Raw genomic sequence first — 10741 nt, 5'->3', positions numbered from 1 at the left:
TGCAAGATACTAGGAAAGAATTGTTATAGTTAGAATTATCGAGTTATGAACCTGTGGGGAACACGTAAACCCTAGTTACTTTGATTAACTGATTAAAACCCAACTTTCAAACCTTTCAATTTTGCTAGTTATTTTTACTTATTAGGAAATACAAACCCCCCTTTTTATGTTTTTTTACTTTCCAAGGAAGTCATCAACCGAGCAATAGTAATAAACAAGTTGAAGTTAAGTCTAGACTATTTTCCTCGTGGGAACGATCCCAACCTCACTAGTTGGGTTATTTACTTGACGCGACCGCTTTACTTCTTATTTGAGAAGTAAGTTTGAGCGTATCAGTTTTGAGTTACATTTTTTAGGCAAGATTACAGATACCTTAAGCAGAGTAATCGAAATATGCACTAAAGTACTTGAGAAGAAAAGGAGATAGTCGCTTTTAGTCTACGTCCCTTTATCACTTTGTTGCCAGTGTTCCTTTGAGTTTGTTTGAGACTCAGGATCTTGCTTTGGTTTCCTTGTCGCTGCCTGTGTCTGGATTCGTGTAGTGAAGGTCGTTGTTCTCCGGCTCGTCGCGTCCTGGTTTGCTACACTTCAAAAGGTAACATCTCCTCCTTCTTAGTAATTTCTCGTCCTCTATGTTTAAAAAATGGCGTTTTCCAGTGTTCTAGGGGTTTCTGTTGCTACTGTTGGTTATTGAGTTCCTAACATAGCTACATATCGCACTTGCGATTCTTTGGTGATTTCATTTGTCTATTGGTGGTATTTCTTTTATTTGTCATTGGTCTGTTCCATGTTGTGTTGTTTCCTATGTTTATCCCAAACTTGTTTCTCTGATCTTTTATATTCATCTTACTTGCTTAAAATATGGGTGGATGCTCGTGGCGTTATTTTTGTTTGTTTGGCATGTTGTTCCCTTAACCCGCTAGCGATTCGTTGTCTCATAGCTGAATAGGAAAGCATGCTACGTATATTCTCCGTTTTGTTTAGGTTTCCATGTAGATTGAGAAGAAAGCGTTCGATTCATGTATACTATTCTACCATAATAAGTTGAATTTTTGGTTACTGCGGACTTTTTTTTTTCCTGAGATTTTAGCTCTTCTTAAGCTCATATAGTTTCATCTTTGAGTTGGCAATACCTATTCATGTTGGGAGAGCATGCTAGTAAGATGACCTGATTTCTGGCATGTTTCTCGCTCGTTACTATTAAATGTTTTTTCTTTTGTTAGTATAGTTGTGTTTCCTTGATAAAGTCACTATTGATTTCTTGCTCTTCCCTTAGATTTTTACCTTGCATGACGTGTGAGTTCTTGTTAAATTTTTTTTTTTTTGGAGATTTCCTTTTGCTCCAGTTAATTCTCCCCTCCAAGGTTGATGTCTGCTCCATTTTTGATAATCGTTTAACATGACGGAAAATTTTAGCTTATTTCTAATCACACCATAATAAGTTCTATGTCTAGTCGAGCATGTGAATATATGCTTTGTTCTGTTTTTGAGCCAAATGGCTACCAATTTTCTCTATTTTTATTTTACTATTCTTTTAATGTTTATGTGTTTTATGTTGTTGTTCTCTCTGGTTGCTTCAAGAATGGATTCTAGGAATTTGTGTATTCGTTCCTGACTGCATTCGTTTTGCCCTTTGGAAATTTTGGTCTCACACTGGCTCTCATTTCTTTATGCCTCAATTTGGGGCAGGAGTTAACTATTCTGTGAGAATCAATTTTTTGCAATACCTCTTGATAATAATTGTGTTTATGGTTGAGTAATCATCTTCAAAATATTGTTATTAGCTATCAATCTTATTCCTTGTTGCCAGTGTAGGATTCAGCCTTCCGTACATGTGATGTCCATTAGAATAATGGTTCATTAATTGTTAGCGGCTAATTTTCTATTTAAACCCTCTTAATTGCTCCTATAAAATTGTCATATTCAAATGTCAGTAAATGTGTTAATCATGTATTAATTTATTCGTTGTTGTGTCTGCATGCCTTCCTAGTGAAGTTTTGTATGCTTATATGTTTATGTTGGTCGAATAATGTATTAACCTTTTCCCTACTTTGTTTTGCATGTGAAATATTTCCCGAGTTCATCATGAACTCTAATTTTCCTTTCGCATTTCGAGAAAGAGTCGTAAAGGATCAAGCTCCCTATTCCAAGTCAATTAGTCATATTTTTTAACAGACGTACAGGTCCCTAAGTTTAAAGAATTTGAAAAAGACCGAGAAGTTGAAGATTTGGGCCAAGAAGCCCGAATTTATTTTCCTAAATTTTGTATTTTATTGTTTTTGGGCCTAAGCACTTGTTTCTTTTATCATTTTTGTATTTCTAGAATTTTAGGACAGGTGGAAATGGACCAAAGGCCCAAAATAAAATGGGTCCAAATACCGGTCCAGGCGAACAGAAATCGAATTTGGACCCAACTCTCTCTCTCTCTCTCTCTCCCCTTTTACTTTACCTTCGTTTTTCTTGCCGATACCTGCTATAAGTTTAAGTTTTGGAAAAATTCAAATCCCTGCAAGACGCCACCTCGTTTTAATCACTTAAATTAACCAAGTATAAATAAGCTTAAAATAAATTATGCAAGTTAAATCTCACTTATGGTAATGAATAATACTTCACTTTCAAACAAGCTTTAAATATTTTTTTATCTCTAAAAATAAGTTGCCAAAAAATCACATTAGTGAGTATTTTAGGTGCCGTAAAAACCTTCCTAAAATATAAATACGAACCCCCGAACCCTTTTTAAGTTATCTCTAGGTTTTCCTGTTTAAATATTTGAAACTAAGTTTTTCTTGATTTTTCCTTTAAAAATTAAGTGACGACTCTAACAAGTCTAAAACAATAAAATATTTTTTTTCTGGAAATAAAACATTCATCATTGCACAAAATGCAAAAGAAGTGTATTACGCTCCATATTCATTGCGTAAAGACAAAGTTGATTGGTGAATTGTTATAAATACTAAACATATGAGAAGAATTTCAATTGACAATGTCTTAGATGTGGTGTACCAAAATGAGGTTTCAATTTTTCAGCAACAAGTTGGTGTTGAATTGGAAACAACACTAGAACAGCCTCAACATATATTAGAAGAAGTATCTGATGATGAGATTATGATAAATGTTGAGGAAGAAATAAATGAGGATTAGGAAAAATGACAATGAAAATGAAACAACTTTGGAGGAAGAATGGGAGAATGATGGAAATGAAACAAGCTAGGATAAATAAAAGTAGAATGATAGACTTGAAATCTAGTATGTAAGTTATTTATTTCCCTAATACTAATTATTTTTAATTTATGAATTTTCTATATTATCAAGGTAAATTTGTATGTAGATGTCATCAGGGGGTGAGAATGATAGATGTCGTGAGCATCTCTAAGTTATTCAGCCTAATAGACTAAAAGTAAGAAGTTTAGGAGACCTATAGATTTTGAGGTTATTTCGGGATTTCTTCCTTCAGCGCCGCAGCGCATTACTCACGATACTCATTCATTTGTTGTTCCATTTGGTACGGAGGATCCTCGATAATATTATCCTAATTATCGTCGATTAGTTAGTGCTCCCTCTTCTTCAGAGTCACTGCCTCCACGACGCTACGACGGCCTACCTTTACAAGCTATTCGTCGAGCACGATCCTTATTGGCTTCCCGTACTCCATCTCCCATAGGTGCATCTCCTTAGCTATCTGCCACGAGGATTAGAGATTCTAGTAGTGAGCAGTTCGATGTTGTGGCCGGTACAACATCATTGACTCAACATTATGTGCATCCTTGTGTATCGCCTACACCTACACCAGATGTGACGTCTATTGTAGCACCGGAACAGAGGGACAGGATTGGCAGGGTCATGATTGAGCCAGAGGGATCATCGTAAGTTTGTTTTTTTTAATCTATTTATTATTTTAGTTTACTCATTTGAGCTTCTTAAATATACTCCCTCTGTTTCACGAAGAATGGTCTAGTTTGACTTGTCACGGAGTTTAAAAAAATAAAGAAGACTTTTGATCATGTGGACTTAAATTAAAGTTATGTCAGATGTACAAAATTGTCCTTTAATCTTGTGGCCTTAAACATGCCATGTGAAAAGTTGTTACCAAAAAAAGAAAGAGACCATTCTTTCTGAAGCAGACTAAAACGGAAAGGAGGTCATTCTTTTGAAACAGATAGAGTATTATTCATGAACTAATATGTTTATTATGTATTTTGCAGGTGGCATCATACAAAGGATTCTGCCCACGCTTTAAAAGACCTTGTAAGAAGGTTATTTACACAGCCTTATCACTCCTGGAGTGAGATCCCAAACAATATATGTCAGGTGATGTTTTAATGAATTCAAGGTACACATTTTTTTAGTTAAATTTATTAATGTTAGTATCCTTTAATTTTTTTTATTATCTAATGATAAACGTTTTTTCAGACTATGTGTACTTGGGGATCGAAGTGTAATATGGTTATTACAAGTACATTTGAGAGGAGGACATCCGCGAGACTGTCTAGCTGGCTAATGAAATCCCGGGATACTGATAAGTGTCCGGGTTGAATGTTGCCTCATGTGATAGATTGATTGCACCAATATTAAAACACATATAAATTCAAGGCGATGTCCAAACAAGTCAAAAAGCGTAGAGGCAGTCTTAAGGATGACTCATTGCATACTGGAGGTGCAAAGAGTGTTGAAATAATTACAAGAGAGATGGTAAGTTTTAATTCAAAATTTTAAATAAATAATTAGTTGGTTAATATCGTTATAATATAATTTCATTTTTATTTATAGGAAAAAGAAATGGGGCGCATTCCCCTTGTGTCAGAGGTTTTCAAGAAGACCCATGCTTAGAAGAAAGAATATGAGTCAGATCCGGATGTGTGGGTGGAGGAAAGGGTCGAACGAACTTCTGTATGTTATTTAATATGAATAATCTATATTAATAGTGAATATATTTATGATATGTATGTATATATATTGATGTTAATTTTTCAATTTAATATGCAGAATTAGTTTAATCAGTACGTCAATGAGAATCTAGGTAGTTCAGTCCACATGACACCTGGACAGTCTAACTAAATCTGGACAGAAAAAGTGGCAGGGGACACACAAGGATAGAGTCTACGGTCGAGGTTCTCGAGACGATGTAGGACGACTTTAGTTAGGCTTACAAGGTATTGATCACTACGTCAAGTCGAGGCCCTTGACAGTGTTCAGATTGCTACTATGTCAGCTCAAATAGAAAAGCTTACATCGGCACTGACAGAGTCTGAGCGGAAAAGAGTAGAAAAATAACAAAGTATATGTGCGACTTTTCAACAAATCAAAGAGCAAGTGTTGAAGCTCTCTCGTCGACCTACTACATCTTCGGCTCCCAAGGACACCAACAATGATAGTGATGAAGAGGATTATTTTGTAGATCGCACTGCCTAGTTTAGGTCTCTTTTATGAGCTTTTCAAGATTTTGAAACATATTTTGAATGACTTTATAAGTTTTTGTATTGTGATTTAGATACTTTTGAACTTTGATCAAAATTGTTGTAACATACCAAACTTTGGAAGGACCTTTTACCCCCCCACACACCCCCACCCCCCGCACTATTTAATAGTGTATTTTCGGTATATATGTGCCCACGTGGACATCATAAATATTGCATCATTATTAATAGTAACATATTTTTGAAAAAAAAACATGTCCACGTGGGTACATATATACCTTTATAATACATTATTAAATAGTGGGGTGGGGGGTAAAAGGTCTTCCATAAAGTTTAGTATCGTAACATCAATTTCGATCAAAGTAAAAATATTTTTCAGATACTTTACCCAAATATAAAATGAAAATCTTTATTTAAAAAATCCTATAAAAAAAGTGTAAATATTTCTTTATGATCACCCATGTAATTATTTATATTAGTATTTAATATTATCCTTTACACTAAACGACATTTCATAGTTTAAGATGTTCTGGCTCAAAGTTCCTATAAAAAAAGTGTAATTATTTCTCCATGCTAATGACACCCTAAGAGTGTGATACAAATAGGATATGCTAAATAGAGAGGTGTGGGTTGTGTTTAAGAGTAACACCTCATAATTTAAAGGGAAAATGCACAAGTACCCCCTTAATCTATGCCCGAAATTCCAAAGATACACTTATACTATACTAAGGTCCTATTACCCTCCTGAACTTATTTTAAAAATATTTTTTTACCCCTTTTCGGCCTACGTGGCACTAGCTTGAAAAAAAAGTCAATCAGTGTTGGGTCCACAAGATAGTGTTAAGTAGGCAGAAAAGGGATAAAAAATTATTAATAAAATAAGTTTAAGGGGGTAATAGGAACTTAGTATAGTATAAGTGTGTCTCTGAGATTTCGGGCATAGGTTGAGGGGGTACTTATGCATTATCCCTAATTTAAACACTAAGTTAATACAATATCGATAACTTTGAGAGATTTGAGGTATTAACTAAAATCTAATTGTAAAGCTAGCCTATTTAACAAGTCTTGTTTAATTATTTACCATGTTAATTCATAACCTTTTCTCCTTCTCAATTATTTCAGTTTTTACGTGAATTAATTAATTAATATATTAGTAAACTTAAAGAGTTGAACTTAAATTAAACAAAAGAAAATATTTTTTCTTGTTTCTTTAAAATGAATTTGATACGATTCAACATAATCCAAAAATGGTAATCAAATTTGAAAGGGCAACTTTCACATATATCAAACAAAAAATTTATATTTGTATGTTATAGCAAAGTTTGCACAATTACGCTCCATAGAAAACGTATAACTGTATAATTAATTCACTATACATATACAATTGTATAATTCGCTGGCCTAAATTGTGTAATTCGCTGGCCTATTTCGCTGCAATTGTATAATTTGCTATCCTATTTCACTGGAATTGTATAATGCGCAATTGTATAATACGCTGCCTATTTCGCGGCAATATTTGTATAAAATTTGTTTTGCATACAATTGAATCGAAGTAAAATGTATGTATATTGTATAATTATAAGTGTATAGGAAGAACATATATGTTTTTCTCTCGCTTTATACAAAAACAGAAACACAATTTATACACTTCTGTTGTATAAAGCGTGAGAAAATTGTATTTCGCTGCAATTGTATAATTCACAATTGTATAATTCGTTGGCCTTTTTCGCTGCAATATCTGTATAAAATTTGCATTTGTCTACAATTGAATTGAAGTAAAATGTTTGTAAATTGTATAATTAAGTGTATAGCACGAAGATATATATTTTTTCATGTGTATATACAATTTTCTCTCGCTTTATACAAAAAAGAAACACAATTTATACACTTCTGTGTATAAAGCGAGGGAGGCGAGCAGAGGGAGAGTGGCGAGCGAGATTTTTGGGAGAGAGGCGACTGGCAAACTTTGGCTAACATTTGATATGGAGAACAATTAAATCAAATCGTAGTTACTCCATTTATTTTAGGTTATTAGTTTGCTATTATATACAATTATCCCAATTTAAAATGGTGACTTAGTCACTATACTTGCCGCTATATTATATTTATTGGCAATATAAATATGAATATATTTTAGCAATTTTAAATAAAATAAATTTAACATATTAATTAACGTTAAATATTTTTGCAACAACATCTGAAAGGCAAATTTTTACTCCACTAAATGTCTCTTTTAATGCGACGAGCGTTGTAATGAAATGAAAAGTTTCAAGCATGCAATGTTTTGCGAAGTTGTCAGGACTACGTGTTGAATGTCATTAAAAACAAATGTGTTGAATGTTAATTAAGTTGTACGTAGAGCAATGGGCCAATCCATCCCCTTAGAATTTTTTGAGGAGGTTATTAAGGCACCATACACGCCTCTTGCACATGTTTTGAATTTTAATATGCTCCCAATTTACCTACGTGAGGGATATTGTTTCATCGAAAAATTATATTGTTTAGTCACATAAATAAATATGTGTGTTTTGACACATGATCATGACTTTCATATGATTTAAGTTGTTTCATCGAATAATTACATTGTTTAGTGTACATAAATAAATATGTGTGTTGACACATGATCATGACTTCCATGTGATTTTAGTTGTTTATGTTTCTAACATCTATTGTGGAACTTCTGACTACACCATTACTATTATAGAGGTCTAAGTCAAACCTCTATACTAAAGGTGGAAAGCATAAGTTTCATGCTTTCGAAGAAAAACAAATGAGTTAATTAGGTTTCAAAAATGTAGATTGAATATATTTGATGGAAGGAATAATTTTTCTAATGTATTTATTTGATGGAACGGATATATGTTTTAAGAATTCTGACTCTCTCATTAACGATGAATTTCTTTATGGAGTGCTCAAGAATGGACTTTCAACAAAGAAAATAGAAAATTTAGAGTTGATTGAATATATATTTGACGGTAGGAAAACCTGGCCTGATGGCAATTTCTGCGACTAATTCAACATATACTGAATAAATGTGCGGCTAGTCATTTGTCAATGAAAGCCTAACTAGCTTACCTTCAGTACATACTCGTTCTATGGTAATTCATGTGATATCCCCTGTTCAAAAATAAATGTCATATTTTTATACTTAGAAATATTTAATATTCAAATCTTTTGGTTAGTTTTAGTGAAATATTTACTAGTCACATAAATATCTTGAATTTATTTTAGGTTAGAAATTTCAAAAAAATTATATTCTTTATACATTATGTCTAAGTGTTGTATTTGCTGTAATAACTTGGGCTTGAGCAAAGGCCGTGTCACATTTCATTTTTTGATTTCTTTAAATATAAACCATTCTCTGAAGTAACGTATTTAATTAAAAATAAGTTTCTCGCTTACTTCAAGTCCACAATTTTTCTGTTACTCCCATAGTTTCTTTTTATATGTCTATCATTTTCTATGTATAATTGGTCCATAGATTATAATACTTGTCATTTCTTAAAGTCAATGCATAAATTATCATATTGTTTCTTTTTTATTCTTATGACTTATTGGTTTTGAAAATATATACTAGACAAATTTAGAAAAACTAAGTAAATGATTCACGTTTATTGGTTAAATTAATTAATCAAAATAAATTAATTTTATATTCATTGACTGAAAATTTTGAGTTTCAAAAATATTCAATAAGGGTAGAGTAATAAACTTACTTAGTTTCTTAATGCGCGTGAAATTTACATTGGTGAAATATAAATAGGAATGGAGGGGGTATCTTGTTTCTAACATCATGTTGATCAAACAGTTGGATTTTAAAATGTGTGAATGGAAAGATGAAGATTGAAGAGTTAGGACTTTTATGAAGAGTTGTGACTTTTATGAAAAAATGCGACTTTTATGAAAGGTTATGATCTTTCCGAAAGTATGTGACTTTTCTAAATGATTGTGATCTTTTGGATAAGGCACAATCAGCATCATATCAAACTACCATTCGACGTCTATAAATAGAAGGCTTTCCTCAAATTTTAAGAGAACCAACTTTCTTGACTTCTTCTAAAACTACTAAATCTAGTATTCTAAATGTACTTTAATGTCGTTGAATAGTTCGCTGACACCATGATTTTTGATACCAATAAATTGGTAAGTAAGATCTTTCTATAGTAGGAGAATATATTCTATTAACCTCGGATACTTAAGGAAAATAATTTTCTTAAGAATACACCGTACATTCAATGGGCTCCATCAAAAACACATGCACTTTACTGTGTTTGATCATGTTCTCCCTCTCTCCCCGCAAATTCAATCTTCTTTAATAGCCCATAATTTCTTCACCTCAGCTGTCCACTTTCTTCTTGTTTCCCCAAAAATGTAGTGTTAGAATTTTTATTTTGAAGGTTTAAAGTATACAAAATAAACCGCATGAAAAAGTCAAATGAAATAAGTTGGTGTAATATATTATAAATATAATAAATTACGATTGAAATAAAATGACAAAATATATAAATAAATTTTTAGGCTGAGGCGTCGATATGTCGCTTTTTTTAAGGAGATTCAAGCCCACTGTGGCATAATTTATACCGATCCAGTAATATATTTTTTTACTTGTCCCCTCCGGGATACGATAATCAAACAACGCGTACAACTCAAGCAACTTCGAATTAGTTGAAGAGTCCAAAGCTCCACAAAAATAACACTTTCCTTCAACATATAAATACTCTCTTTTGTATAGTGAAAATAGTTAAAGACTAATTAAAATATTTTTCTATGTCGCAACTTTCTCTTTCACTATACTTATTTCAATAGAATATTACTCATCTTTTTAGCCGACCATACTATTTATAGGTGATGAATTTTTCCTTACAATAAATAAGGAGATAGTGTGTTGTAAATTTGTCAAATGAATGACTCAAATGTTACATAAGTAACAAGTAGTGGTGGCAAATGGGCGGGTTGAGTCAAATTTGGCCGGATTAAAAATGAATCAACATAAAATGGGTAATAAATCAACCCGCCCATATGTGATATGGGTAAAAATGGATTGGCTAACAAATGAGTCGGGTAAAATACTAGTTTGCTCATATTTTACCTAGAAAAAAATATTAGTCTTCTGTGAAATGAAATATATTTAAAATGCTTCATTTAGTTTTATTGTATCATAAAAGTATAAAAAAAAACTTAAATTTTTTTCGGAGTTGGGGAGGGGGGTTCTAGTGGGGGAGGGGAGGAGGATCGAGGGTAGGGGTAAAAAAATAAAATTTTAAAGTTGAAATTATTTTTTTTAAAAAAAATTAAACATTGCAGGGGGCTGGTATGAGATTGGTGGGAGA

At 32.5% G+C, this 10741-nt stretch overlaps 1 long non-coding RNA gene across 2 annotated transcripts; it reads left to right on the top strand.

Annotated features, from left to right (window-relative positions):
* The first annotated feature begins 341 nt into the window (after positions 1-341).
* Positions 342-4942, top strand: LOC114074429. 2 transcript variants are annotated; one of them, XR_003574830.1, is made up of 5 exons: positions 342-595; positions 3569-3863; positions 4203-4330; positions 4411-4689; positions 4768-4942. It is a non-coding gene; the product is annotated as an uncharacterized LOC114074429 (long non-coding RNA). The 2 variants fall into 2 exon arrangements; XR_003574829.1 differs by lacking the exon at positions 342-595 and having other exon boundaries at positions 2660-3863.
* Positions 4943-10741: the final 5799 nt, after the last annotated feature.

This window comes from Solanum pennellii, chromosome 1, assembly GCF_001406875.1.
Source record: "Solanum pennellii chromosome 1, SPENNV200".
Lineage (NCBI taxonomy): Eukaryota > Viridiplantae > Streptophyta > Magnoliopsida > Solanales > Solanaceae > Solanum > Solanum pennellii.
The sequence above is the reverse complement of the archived record's forward strand: the minus strand, read 5'-3'. Positions and strand labels throughout refer to the sequence as shown.